This window comes from Mercenaria mercenaria, chromosome 4 (genome assembly GCF_021730395.1).
Source record: "Mercenaria mercenaria strain notata chromosome 4, MADL_Memer_1, whole genome shotgun sequence".
NCBI lineage: Eukaryota > Metazoa > Mollusca > Bivalvia > Venerida > Veneridae > Mercenaria > Mercenaria mercenaria.
This window is the reverse complement of record NC_069364.1, coordinates 40,624,100-40,639,841: the sequence shown is the minus strand read 5'-3', so window position 1 is coordinate 40,639,841 and position 15,742 is coordinate 40,624,100.

Below are 15,742 nucleotides of genomic sequence, written 5' to 3'. Positions count from 1 at the left end.
TGTCTTAATCTTCATAGATATAGAACAAAGGTAGTACATTCCGAAGATATATAGAAACACTGAATCCGTGAAAACCAATATTAACTTTAAAATTCGCTATATATTTTGTATGGAAAAGATAAACGCGTTTACTTTCGTATAAAGAACATGGGAGTAATAATATATAGGACGGCCCTTTCCTAAAGATGCACACTAAATTTGACGTCATTCACAGAAACATGAAGACATGAAGATAATGGCGTCGCCGGAAAAATTCTTTTAACATTTGATGCAAAAAGGAGCATTTAATCATAGCTTTGACTAATTTTTACTGATGGTAAATCGAATCAACACGACTGTATCGCTTTCACTGGATATAAGGATATTATATTTCAAATTAAATATCAGAAGGTGAATTGCAATTTAACCTGAGCGGGTCTTGTTTGGCTGTTCTATTTAGCAATTGAAAAGCTCGATATCCCGACATTTGCTCTGATTTTCTAATAGTCGTGGAAAGCAAACCACGTGTTATTGGTATCAAGCTACCTTAAGAATGTCAATATAAGAAATGAATTCTATAATTATCTAGGAATCGCTAATGCTATTCAAAAAGTCCCAATATGGCTTATACCGTATAAACGCACAAAACTAGCAAATTAGCATTCAATTCTTAAAAGAACTGCTAATTCTTAAATGAACTGGAAATTTATCATGTTCCTATTTAAAAAGAAATAATAACACTGTGTACATCAGTAAAAAGATACTTTCCTTCTCACAAAAACGAGAAGTAGCACTGCAGCCGCTAGAATCAGTAAAGCACCAACCACTACTGGAACCACAATGACTGAAAAATTGAAATTTGAAATCGTACATTACCTAACTTAAAATATTATCAAGTAAGCAATTATTTCAAATAAATTACACATTTTATCAAAGTTGTCTTAATATGCAAGATTTAGTGCCCTTAAAAGTAATCTTCAAACCAAAAGGTATATAAATACAAATTTACTGTATTAGCATTATTTAGTGTATACTATTTCTTACTATTTTCTCAAAAGGATATTTTTAAGAAATTATTTAGTTTAAGTTTCATTTGGTAATCTTATGACTATCATAGTGACGATCCAGTAAAACGTCTTTTATACGCCCGTTTTGACCCCCCACCCACTAATAAAAAACAAAAAAACCCAACAACAACTAAAACAACAACAACAAAAACAACAACGACACCAACAAAAAACAACAACAATAAAACAAACATACTATGTCATAGCGTTGCGTCTGTCCGTCATAGTTCATGTCTGAAGCATAACCATTCAAGGTATTGCCTTTAACCTTAGAATATAGGTTGGTGGCAAAAAGACAATGTACAGGGCGCATAGATCAGGTCTCTAGGTCAAATGTCAATGTCACAAATGGAACTCGAATGACAAATTTGGCACTCATATTTCGTGTCCGGAGTAAAACCTAATAAGTTAATAACTGTCCGAAGTTTAGGTAAGTTGTGAAGAGACAATGTGTACACAGCACATGAACTTTGTCGGTAGATCAAAGGTCAATTGACAAATTGAGTTCCAATCTGTCTTTTGTATCTTTTATTTTCGGAGCTCTATTTCAAATCTATTGAAGACAATGACTTTTATCTTGGAGTATAGGTGGATGGTGCTGAGTTGATTTACGGAGTGCAACAATCCACATTTCATCCCCGTAAAAATCTTTTATTTTCGAGGAATGCAAAACAATCCATATTATTACCCGACCCCATTAGAGCCCACATAATTCCAACAAAACATGACACGTTTATGCTCTTATGCGTAAGAATTCGCACGGATTAACTAGGTGGTAAGGTATAAAAATACGGTTATAGCCAATCGGTATATGATATTTTGTGTCCAGCGCAAAACTAAATAACCACTCAGGATATTGTCGTCAAACTTTTCACAAAGGAAGGTGGCGGTGAGACGATGCTCTGAACACTTGAAATTGACCGCTAGGTCAAAGTACAAGGTCCACAAAAGTTGACCCCTTCCCTCCAAAAAATCACTTTTAGTTTTTTTCATGTTTTAGTATTCTTTAACTATCGCCACACAAAATGCCTTAATCCCCACTCACTGTCTCATAACATCCCTTCCGACACACACTCAAAACAAAACAAAGAAAGATTTTAAATTTTACTTCACCCCTTTCTGATCTAGAACTTCGGACATATATTGATTTCAGTTAAGTTAGTCTGCAGTTCGCAGTTCGCGTTTCGAATTGCGAACTGCAAACTGCAAACTGATCTGCAGTTCGCGATTCGAATTCCGAACTGCACACTGGTCTGCAGTTCGCGATTCGAACTGCAAACTGCAAACTGGTCTGCAGTTTACGATTCAAATTTCAAAGTGCAGTCGACGTCTGGTCAGCACTGTCCTGCGCATTGCGGACAAGAATGCATTTCACAGTTGGTCTGCAGTTCGCAGTTCCCGTTTTCAATTGCGAACTGCAAACTGGTCTGCTCTTCGCGATTCGAATTGCAAACTGCAAACTGGTCTGCAGTTTACGATTCAAATTTCGAAGTGCAGTCTGATCAACACTGTCCTGCGCATTGCGGACAAGAATGCATTTCACAGTTGGTCTGCAGTTCGCAGTTCGCGTTTCCAATTGCGAACTGCAAACTGGTCTGCAGTTCGTGATTCGAATTGCAAACTGCAAACTGGTCTGCAGTTTATGATTCAAACTTCAAAGTGCAGTCTGATCAACACTGCCCAGCGAATTGTAGACAAGAATGCATTTCGAAGTTGGTCTGCAGTTTGCAGTTCTCAGTTCACGTTTCCAAATGCGAACTGCAAACTGGTTTGCAGTTCGCAATTCGCAATTCGTAGTTCATAATTCGAATTGCAAACTGCAAACTGGCCTGCAGTTCGCGATTCAAACTGCGAACTGCAAACTGGTCTGCAGTTTATGATTCAAACTTCAAAGTGCAGTCTGATCAACACTGCCCTGCGAACTGTGGACAAGAATGCATTTCATAATTCGAAGCCCATACTTTGTAATCGAATTTCAAACTGCAGACCAGTTTGCATTTCGCGAATCAAATTGCGAACTGTAAACTGATCTGCAGTTCACGATTCAAATTTCAAAGCGCAATATGTTCAGCACTGTCCTGCGCATTGCGGACAAGAATGCATTTCACAGTTGGTCTGCAGTTCTCAGTTCCCGTTTCCAATTGCGAACTGCAAACTGGTCTGCAGTTCGCAGTTCGTGTTTCCAATTGCGAACTGCAAACTGCTCTGCTCTTCGCGATTCGAATTGCAAACTGCACACTGGTCTTCAGTTCACGATTCAAAATGAAAGCATATTGGAACATTACTCTTACACTTTAGGTACCAAGTCAGTGTTTGCTAAATAAATGTAAATAGTCTGCACTTCCTCCCTCTCCATTAGAACTGCAAAGTGCCGGCTAGTCTGCGGCTCTTAGTTTCTGGTTCGTATAGCGTACTGCAAACTAGTCTGCAGTTCGCAGTTCACGATTCGAATTGCGAACTACCAGCTGCATAGTCTGCAGTTCACGATTCAAAATGGAAGTATATTGGAACGTGGAACGTTACTCTTATACTTAAAATACCAAGTTAGTGTTGTTACATAAATGTTAATGGTCTGCACGCCCCCACCCCCTTCATTAGGACTGCAAAATGCCGGCTAGTTTGCGGCTCTTCGTTTTCGATTCGAATTGCGAACTGCAAACTGGTCTGCAGTTCGCAGTTCACGATTCGAATTGCAAACTGCAAACTGGTCTGCAGTTCGCAGTTCACGATTCAAATTGCGAACTGCAAACTGGTCTGCAGTTCACACTCAGTCAAGATTCGAATTTCGAACTGCAAACAAATCTACAGTTCACAGTTCACTAGTCTGCAGCTCTTAGTTTCCGATTCGAATTGCGAACTGCTATTTGTCTGCAGGTTGCAGTTTACGATTCGAATTGCAAACTGGTTTGCAGTTCACAGTTCGCAGTTCACGATTCGAATTGCGAGCTGTAAACTGGTCTGCAGTTCGCACTCAGTCGAGATTCGAATTTCGAACTGCAAACAAATCTACAGTTCACAGTTCACATGCTTAAACAATTGTTTATTTTCGGTATCCCGAGCTACCCTAAATGTTTTGCTAGACCCTAAATGTTTTATGGCTCTTCAAGTTTTTAACACAACTGCACTTTTAATGTTTTAAACATAATCAGTGAAGTTCAAAATCAACTTACTGATGCTCTAAATGCATAACACCCTTATTTTTGATATCTTCCTACACTACTTTTTGCATGTTACCGGAAACAAAGATTATTTAGTCCTTACTATTATAAATTAAGTCCGTAGTAAGTGGTAGCTAAAATGAACTTATTGGTATGCACTCCCTCTCTCACCATTAAAATGGCAAACTGCCGGCTAGTTTGTGGATCTCAGTTTCCGATTCAAATTGCAAACTGCCAACTGGCATTCAGTTCCCAGCTCAAAGTTCACGACTAAAATTTCGAACTACAAACTGGTCTGCAGTTCAATATTCAAAATGAAAGTATATTGGAACATCACTCTTAGGCCTAGAGTTTCGTACTCAGTAAGTTGTTGCTAAAAAGAGGTTATGGTTCTGCACTCCCTTCCCCTCAGCTGCAGTCACTTTATCCGAATCAAAATTGTGAACTGTAAACTGGTCTGGCTAAGAGGCACAAGGTATATTAAAGCACCAGTCTGTCTTTCAACAAAGAGTCTGTATCTAAATACACGATTTCTCTCTATCTGTTCTGGGGGATTTATCTCACTCTACTCTGGTGAGATCGTTCTGTGTCAGATGACTTTCGCGACCTGAGTGGCTGCGTTTGCGCTATGTAAAGCGCCTTTAAACGGGTTTATTATGAAAAGGGCTATGCATAAACATGGTATGATAATAATAATAATTTCATAATAATTGAAATCAGAGTCATATACATTATATGTTTTGCTGTTTCGGAATAAGGTCAGTAATTTGGTCGAAAAAATTTGTTCGTGGTATATTCGAAAGAAGTCCATAATAAATAGAACCTAATTTACCCAATTTTATTTGCGCACATTCGTGTAGAACCAGTGCTTTAATCAATCACACTTTTGCACTACTGGAATACATTCTACATGAAATGAGACGGTTAACATGTTCATACACCCCACATGGCAAGTTTTGCAGATCGAAACTGGAAGTAGGTGTTTATTGTGCGGACGGGAGCAAATATGCGCCATTTTAAGGGTAGCAGACCACAACTGACAGGCATTTTACTAGGAACTATTCAACCCTCCATTTTCTTTTCACTGAAAATTCAAGGGAGATGCATTGTTTTCTGTCTGTCTGACTGTCCGGGTTGTCACAAATTTTTGTTAAATTCTTCAGCGCGGGTCTTTACAACTTGTAGGCAATGACCAACATATAATGTAGTTTTTCATGTCGTTGGTACATTCCACTAGGATTATTTTCGACATTTTATAGACTGAATCTGATTTCTCCGGCTGCCATGTTAGAACTTTAAATTTCTTTTTAACCACCACTTTTTAGTACTTTTTTGAATTGCAAACTGCAGACCAGTTTGCAGTTCGCAATTCGAATCGTGAACTGCGAACTGCGGACCAGTTTCCAGTTCGCAATTCGAAACGGTAAGTGCGAATCGCAGACTAGCCGGCAGTTTCAAATTCTGATGGTGGGCGGGGTGGAGGAGAGCAAATCCATAACCTTTATTTAGCAACCGCAAACTTTGTACTAGAATTAAAACAGTAACTCTCCTATAATACTTAGATTTTGAATCGTGAGCTGCAGACCCGTTTGCTGTTCGCCATTTGAATTGTAAACTGTGAATTGCAGACTGGTTGACTGTGTTCAGTTCTTAGGGGAAAGAGGTTCATTACCTCTATTTAGCATCCACTTATCAAGTATTGATTGATTAAAGTAACGTGTCGATATATTATTATTTTGCATTGTGATCTGCAGACCAGTTTCAAGTTCGCAATTCAAATCGTGAAATGCGAATTGCGAACTGCAGTCCAGTTTCCAGTTTGCAATTCGAAACGGAAAATGCAAATCGCAAACTAGCCGGCAGTTTCTAATTCTGATGAAGGGAGAGGGAGTGTAAACCCATAACCTTTATTTAGCATCCACTAACTAAGTACTAATAAGAGTAACGCTCCCAATACTTACATTTTGAATCGTAAACTGCAGACCAGTTTGCAGTTCGCAATTTGAATTGTATTCTGTGAACTGCAGACTGGCCGACAGTGTGTAATTCTTACGGGAAATCAGTGGTTCATTACCTCTCTTTAGCAAACACTTATGTAACGTTCAAAAATACTTTCATTTGCATTGTGTTTGCAGTTCGTAATTCGAATCTTGAAATGTGAATTGCGAACTGCAGACCAGTTCGCGGTTCGCAATTCGAATCGTAAACTGAAAACCGCAGATTAGCGAACTCTAATGGACCAATAACCTCTATTTAACAACCACTTACTAAGTTCGAAAATTATAAAAGTACAATTCCTTATAGTTTCAACTTGAACCATGAACTGCAGACCAGTTTGCAGTTCGTATAGTTCGAACCGCTATCTGTTGATTAGTCTGCAGTTTGCCAGTCGATTCCAAAGTCATGACCTTCGAATAGTGAAATGCATTCTAGTCCACAGTTTGCAGGGCAGTACTTGTCAGATTGCTCTTTGAAATTTCATTCATAAATTGTAGACAAACTTGCAGTCTGCAATTCGAACTGCGAACAACATACCAGTATGCAGTTCGCAGTTCAAATTGGAAACTGAGTATCGCAGACTGGCCGGCAATTTGTAGTTCTAATTCAGGGCTGGGAGTGCAGACCTATAAACTCCATTTAGCAACCACTTATACACAGTACTTAAATCATAACATACTTTCATTCTGGATTGTGAACTGCAGACCAGTTTGCAGTTCGCAATTCGACTCGGAAGCCGAGAACCGCAAACTAGCCGGCAATATGCAATTCTTATGGAGGATGGGGGAAGTGAATTCCCATTACCTCTATTTACCAACCACTTACTTAGTACTTAAACCCTAATCCCAACCTTTTGATATATTTTCATCTTGAATCGTGAACTGCAGACCAGTTTGCAGTTCGCAATTCGAATCGTGAACTGCGAACTACGAACTGCGAACTACAGACCAGTTTGCAGTTCGCAATTCGAATCGTGATTTGCAAACCACGAACTGCGAACTACAGACCAGTTTGCAGTTCGCAATTCGAACTGGAAATTAAAATCTGCAGACCTAAGAGAGGGGGAGGGAGTACAGACAATTAACATTTATTTAATAACAACTATCTTAGAATTTGAATTATAAGAGAAACGTTCCAAGATATTTTCATTGAGAATCGTTTGCTGTTTGCAATTCGAATCATGAACTGCAAACTGCGACCAGTTAGCAGTTCGCGAATCGAATCAGAAACTAAGAACTGCAGTCTAGCCGCCATTTTGCAATTCTAATAACAGGAGAGGGAGTGCAGACAGTTCGCAAATCGAATTGGAAACTGAGAACCGCAGACTAGCCGGCAGATTTCAATTCTAATGGAGAGGGAAGGAGTGCTGACCCATAAACTCTATTAAACAACTACTTACTAAGAACTAAAATTAAAATGGTAGCATTCCGGCCTTGCACTTTCATTTTAAATCGTGAAGTGCAGACAAGCTTGCAGTTTGCAGTTCGAATCGTGAACTATCAACCAGTCTGCAGTCATTCGATTCCAAAGCAATGACCAATGCGAACTGCAAACTGGTCTGCAGTTTGAAATTCGATTCCAAAGCTGTGGGCTTCGAATTTTGAAGTGCATTCTTGTCCACAGTTTGCAGGACAGTGCTGATCAGACTGCACTTTGAAGTTTAAATCGTAAACTGCAGACCAGTCTGCAGTTCGCATTTCGAATCGCGAACTGCAGACCAGTTTGCAGTTCGCATTTCGAATCGCGAACTGCGAACTCGGACCAGTTTGCAGTTCGCAATTCGAATCGCGAAATGTAGACCAGTTTGCAGTTCGTAATTCGAATCGCAAACTGCGAACTGCAAACTACAGACTAGTTTGCAGTTCGCAGTTCGAATCGCTAACTGCAGACCAGTTTGCAGTTCGCAATTCGAATCGCGAACTGCGAAATGGGAACTACAGACAAGTTTACATTTTGCAATTCGAACTGGAAACTAAAATCTGCAGACCTAACAGAGGAGGAGGGAGTACAGACAATTTACATTTATTTAATAACCACTATCTTAGTATTTGAATTATAAGTCATTTTGAAATATTGAACTGCAGACCAGTTTGCTGTTTGCAATTCGAAACGTGAACTGCAAACTGCGAACTGCGACCAGTTTGCAGTTCGCGAATCGAATCGGAAACTAAGAACTGCAGTCTAGCCGCCAGTTTGCCATTCTTAGAGTTAGAGAGGGAATGCAGACAGTTCGAAAATTGAATTGGAAACTGAGAACCACAGACTAGCCGACAATTTTCAATTCTAATGGAGAGGGAAGGAGTGCTGACCCATAAACTCTATTAAACAACAGTTTAATTTACTACTTACTAAGTACTAAAATTAAAATGGTAGCATTCCGGCCTTGCACTTTCATTTTGAATCGTGAAGTGCAGACAAGCTTGCAGTTCGCAGTTCAAATCGTGAACTTCGAACCAGTCTGCAGTTTGTCATTCGATTCCAAAGCAATGACCATCGAATTGTAAAATGCATTCTAGCCTGCAATTCGCAGGGCTGTGCAGATCAGACTGCACTTTGAAATTTGAATCGTGAACTGCAGACCGGTTTGCAATTCGCAATTCGAATCGCGAACTGCAGACCAGTTTGCAGTTCGTAATTGGAATCGTGAACTGCGAACTGCGAACTACAGAGCAGTTTGCAGTTCGCAGTTCGAATCGCGAACTGCAGTCTAGTTTTCAGTTTTCAATTGGAATCGCGTGCGAACTGCGAACTGCAGACCAACTTAACTCAAATCGTATATTGCTCAATTTTGTGGAGCTCTTGTTTATCGTTGTTGTTAGCCGAAAGAGGACAAGTAAATACACACACTATCCAGTCAAGATATACATTCGGCAATAAATTATCATAAATTTTTTTATTTGGTCTTAGTACGTACATATTTTCTCTTTGTCAGAATTTTATATCCCAACACAAATGTATCCAAGCACAAATTTTAAATAATTATTTGTTACATGTATGCGTGTCTGAAATATATCTTCTAGTTACAGTTTTGATTTTAGGCATACCTGCAATATTGGTCGCTGAATCGATTCCATTTGACCTACTTTGTTCAAGAGTAGTTATGTTGCCTTTTGAGAAGGCTTCTGTTGTTATCGTTCTTGAAGTTATTGACGCTGTTGTATCTGTGACAAGTGTGGTAGGATGCATACATGTTATATTAAATGGTCCGCTGTTTAGGTCTGAAATACAAGTACTTTTTTACAGGATAGAAAATATAAATCATGTGAAACAATAAATTTTAGATTCTTTTCTCCTGAAATTATTTTTATTGACATAACATGGCAGAGCATCAATTCATTTTGCAGAGAAAATACATCCGTCTTAAAGAAATGATGAACAGCAAAGTGTGAGATTTCTACCTCTTGGACATTTCATATTTTCAGAAATACTTAGGACAAGAAAAGTAGATATAAAAAAGTTATAAATACGATTGCATTTAGGGCGAATACTGCGGAATATTACTACATATTATGTAATGTGTGGATCAGAAAACAGACAATTTAGAAATTAACATGTCACCTACTAAAATAAGCAAAAAGTTACATTTTATCGGGTATTTTTTTGTGCATCGATGGCCTACCTCGGACATGTTGAAGAACGACCTGTCTATTTAAAGAAAGTTATGCTACGTGAGCTGGACAGACTGCAGTTGAAACTTCTAGCTCTGCTCCTTTGGTCAGATTGTTCTAAATTTGTATAGGTAAAGGGTGCATTTCACGCCGGTAGTAGCTACATTTGTATGTGGTAAAAGGTGCATTTCATGTCCGTAGTGTAAATTACATTTGAACTTTTTTATCAGGAAGTTTGTATTACAAAATCTACATGAATTATGCATAAGAAATAAGTGTCTATGCCTGGTGGAATATACGACTGTAGAACACACGTTTTAATCGTCGGCGAAACCACGAAAACTAACCCCCATGAATAAAATGACTACTAAGTATTATCATTCAGTTCATGATTAAGGTTCAACAAGGATGGAAATGGCAATACCAGTAAACGACATAACCGCAAGACTATAGGAGAACTATTCTTTTTTTATTTAAGAATAATAAGTTCCCAAAAGTGGTTTATCGTAGAATAACCCGAGTTTTGAGTTCTTATGCGTAAGAATATATCGCGAAGGCCGTAGGCCTGAGTGATATATTGTTTCGCATAAGAACTCAAAACTCGGGTTATTCTACAATAAATCACACCTTGGAACTTATTATTTCGATTCTAACACGACATACTAGTGTCAACAGTGTTAGAATAAATGGTAACTACTTTTTACGACCGTGCTACGCACCTGGATCGGATGACGTCATTGCACGCGAGTGGTTTATTGCAGAATAACCCGAGATAGATTTTGCTCTACATGTATGTAAGTTATTTGCTGATCGTGTTAGAATAAAGCATAACAACAACTTCTTATACCCTTCCATTAAAAAGCTAAAACATGAAGAAAAAAAATCAACTTTAGAATATAGTTTAATGCGTGAGTATTGTCTGGCTTGTGACATTGGAACACTTAGCATTGATTAAAAATCTACAGTACAATAATGGTTGACTAAGAAGTCATTTTCAATTTTCAGTTTTCATTTATTCGAGTCATAATTCTGCTTACAATATCATTTTAAATGTGCTAATACCGATACACATGAAGTTTCTATATATGTGTATGGACGCTGGTATTATATACTATTAAGGAGAATGCTACAGTATTGCAAAAAAATCCCCTTACTGTTCACTAACTTATGATGAAAATACTGTTAACTATGTAATCTTATGAATTTTTAAATCACTTTTATCTTTTATTAATTGATTGTCTTGATAATTCTGTGTTTTATATTATATTAAAAAAAACTACATACCTATAACTACTACACAGGCTCTCATCGTATAATTTTTAGTAGTAGAAAAGTTAAGCTTTGTTTCATCCTGTAGAGATGTCCTGCTAACATTAGAGGTTCCCGGAAGCACAATATCGTTTATCTTAAACTGCACGCCCTTTCCTTTCAGAATTTCTATACGAACTTTACTTCCAGGTTGGAAAGGTGTTATGACACATTCACAAAATAACTGCTGAAACTTTGGAACACTCTCGGTATCAATGCAGACCAAACTTGTATTTGAAATCGAATGATCGGTACAAACGTTCACAATAAAATCTGAAAAATGCATACCCGTTATATGTTTCTATATAGATTATACGTGTTCTGGTGAAATCTTGATATTTTGTTTAAATTTATTAATTGCATTTAGAAATTTCACTTCTAAGAAGTAAGTTAATTGCATTGCTTACATATCCATCACGCATGCGCGCGCACTCATTAACTCACTCGCTCACCCACACACTCACTCACTTTACACGAGCACACGGAAATATGTCTTCTCATATAAGGTTGTGTACGGGGATATATACGTGCAGGTGTAGTACGCGTGCACTTGTAAAATTACACGTGTACATTTATAATTGCCCGGGCACTCGAAAATATTATATATTAGGAACAAAAAAGAACTCGGAACGATTTTTTGTTATATATTTAGACGCACTGATGAGCCATTCACGGCGAAACTAGTTTGTGACTTTTCTATTAAAATTTAAGAAAATCTAAGCGAGCGTGTGAAGTCATTTTATAATTTTACATATATATATACGCAAATACGAAGAGGGTGAATACGAAGATGATATCCACTTACATATACGCCTACAAGTATAAATTTACAAGTTTACCGAGCAAAATATGTGCGTCCGTGTATACTTTTACAAGAGCACGGATGATTACATGCATACGTTTATTTTGCGTTTACGTCCATATATGTCTGCGCCTACAAGTTTACAGCTACACATATAAGAACTTTTACTCTTTTATTTTGAAATGTGCGCGAACATAAATCCATACGTTACACCGTATCAAGGTGAAGAATAAATACTAGAACAAGAAAAACAAGCAAATTCAATGAATTTGTATTCGCCGCCGAAAGGGTTTGTGGTGAGGAATGGCAAAAATATATATCCGGCTAAAAGGATGTTACTGAGAAGCAAATAACTTCTGTAATACGCTTAGCTTTCAGAATTATATAATGTTATTTGAAATGTGAGCTTGAAGTGTAACTGGAACCAAATATTGTATTCGAGCAGTTCAAATGACCAAAGTGTCGCTGTTTAACATGTACATGTGAACTTAAAAGAACAGATGTCCTTAAGACAGCACAGTCAAGTATGAAATCTGAAACGTGGGTGGTGACGGGATGGGGTTACAACTTCACATGTTGATAAATATTGATGGAAAGTTTGAAATAAATAAAAAAAAGAATGGAACACGCACGCACGCACGCACGCACGCACGCACGCACGCACGCACACACACACACACACACACACACAATAGAAAATGAAAAATATTTTTTTTCGGGGGTGGGGGTTGGGGGTTGGGGCGGGGGATGGCTAGATGGAGGAGCGAGGTGTTGGGAGGGTACAACTTTACACGTTGATAAATATTCATGGTAGGTTGAAAAACAAATGGATTGAAAACAATTCTTTTTAAGGGGTGGGTGAGGGATGACCAGGTCATTTGGGGTGACCAGGTGCGGGTACACCACGTTGATCTTCATGGAAAAAATAAAAGAAGTTTAATGAAATTATACCGATTTGTTAGTTTGTTATGTCCAAATATGTGGATTTTTAAACAATTAATGGGCAAAAACTCTGAAGTTTTAAGAGATCCTGACGAAATTGTGTGTGCACTACCACATTATAGTGATCTAAATTCAAATAAAGTTTCATACTTCTAAGTCAAATATGTCACAAGTTATGAAGCAGAAATTGCCATATTTATAGTACCCTATATACTTAACACCAGAAACTTTTAAGGGCCATTTCGCTGGTGTTACGTGGGCAATCTGACTGAAACTTGAAGGGCCGCATTTCCATATAGTGGTTAAAATATATATGAAGTTTTATTAAAGCATTCCCAACCACTTCCTAGATATGGCTTCGGACGGACGGACGGACGGACAACGCCAAAAATATATCCCTCCGCCTTCGGCGGGTGATAACAAATATGATGTCAAAACTATCAACGCATATGAATTCCACTTTTCTCTACTCTATGCGCAAAAAGAGATTTAATATACCTTGGTATCTGTCTGGGCAAATTCGTTCTTGGCTGTGTGATTCTGGAAAAAAAGATAAAATTCTAGATTTTTTCTTTATATCTTAAATAAATTTCACCTCATTGTAAGTGAATTGAAAAAAAAAACAATTTGATTCAATTGTAACATTTAAAATGCTGGTAATTGTTCTGGCTAAATCACAAGATAGTTACTTGGTTTTGTTAATAAATTTCCGGCACCTCTGGTACATACATTTAAATAAACAATTCAGTAATAACATAATTTAAAATTTTCAATCATTTGCTGTCACATCTCAGGGAATGAAAGCTGGCTTGAGGTACAAGATTCTTTCATGTGGGGAAAACCATCCAGTTAGACTACGATATAGTCATATAGTTTTCTGTTCCTTATTCGAACTTAAAATATAAGTACAAAGTTCGAATAAGGAACTGGAACTATATCTAAAGGAGTTGCCGAATAAGGAATAAGGGACTGGTTCCCAGTTTCTTTTCAAAAGTCGAATAAGGAATAGAAAAAAGAAAATGAAAATATTGTATTCGTAATAAAATATTTTCAAAAATTATATTCACATTATTGTCATAAAATGATTTAAGGTTATAAGTAGTATTTTCAAAGGATATGAGAAAGTATGACTCAAAATAGAGATACAAAGTTCGAAAAAGGAACTAAACTATCTGGAGACGACTTGACACAAGCAGTGAGAAAATAATCCTTTATTGGGTTGAAAACATTTCACAGCATAAAATGAACACGTTAGAAAGATCGAAAATATGAATAAGGTTCCCTATTCCTTTTTCAAAAGTCGAATAAGGAATAGAACACAGAAAATGAAAATACATTCGCAAGTTTCATGATATCTCTTGCTTGACCAACGTATGTAAGGTTAGGATAATAGCTGTAAGTTGCCAAAAAGTATCTTATTCCGATTTTGCTATTCAGTTGTACTTTCTTTACTACAGACAAAGTAAGATTATAAGACTTTTATGGTCGGATTCCCAACAATTTGCCTCACGTTAACGCGACATCACATATAGTCAAATAGCGTTGATATAATGGAAATTCAATTCTCAAACAGAGTCTTTCTCAGCCTCCTTTAGCTAACTAAGTAAAATAGTTTAAGTAAGCCATGGATCTATTTCATGAAACAATACTGGAATGTCATTGGAAATCAAACTCAAAATATGATATGAAATATTTGTATCATTTTAGAGGTCATCTGGCAAAAGATACATAACTATATGAACAGGAACTGCATTCTATTCAGTCATTATCTGAGCTGGTAACGGAGTAAGGTCAAGGCAAATCCAACAATACAAATAATGAAGAGCATAAAAAAGAGGATGATCGCGACATTACGTTAATACGGCTAAAGATATGTATCAGCAACTTGGAGCCGGTAAGACTGAACACCTTCACGGAATGCATAGTGCAGAAAATAACTCTGGAAATCGATTAAAGTAGGTACAACAAAGTCTTAGCAGACCTGATATAACTCAGCTACATCTCATAGGTTTCATTGCACATCTTTGTGCACATAGCTTTCCCCTCCGTCATTATACTTTGGTATCAATAACTTGCAGTGAATAACAAGGGCTGAATCAGCTGTTCGAAGAAAAATGGCAAATGATAAACAGAGAAGAGAAAAGTTTAACATACATTTTATATCTTTTATTTTCGGTACAAATCACCGAAAGTTTCTTATTTTCTGCCTAAACTAATAAGGAGCAGTATGCTTACGTGAAATATCTGAGTTAGATTGTTCATAAGAATAATGTTAAAAAACAGTCAACACATAATTTCACGGAAACGTAACGAGGCTGCTGATATTAATACGCATTGAACGAAACCAGATATAACTGACTGGTATTTGACAGTTCTATATTCCGTCTAGCGCGTGATTTTGTTTTGATGAATAGCTGCTCGTTCAAGTTTGTTTACAAGGGGGCTCCGTGGCCGATTGGTTAAAGTCGCTGACCTCAAACCACTTGTTCCCATCAACGTTCGAGCCTCACTCGGGGTGTTGAATTCTTCATTTGGGGAAGCAATAGAACTGGCTTACGGAAGGTTGTTGGTTTTACACTAGGTGCGTGCCAGTGATGGCCTAATGCCCAGATTTGCACTTAGGGGATTTCGCCATCATGAAAAGCTAGAAGGTCTCCATATGATCCGAGTTTCTTCGGAACTTCTATGAAAGCACTTCTTCACTGCTTATGTGATTTTATCACTTCGATTTAATCCCGCAAGCATCGTGACTAATTACAGGAATTCTAGATGCAGTTGTTCGAAACTTTAACAGGCGCTTAAGGCTAATTCTCTTAAGTTAACCACATCTTCATATATTCATAAAGATTTTGATCAGGTTTTTTGTATCTGCTTATAGAT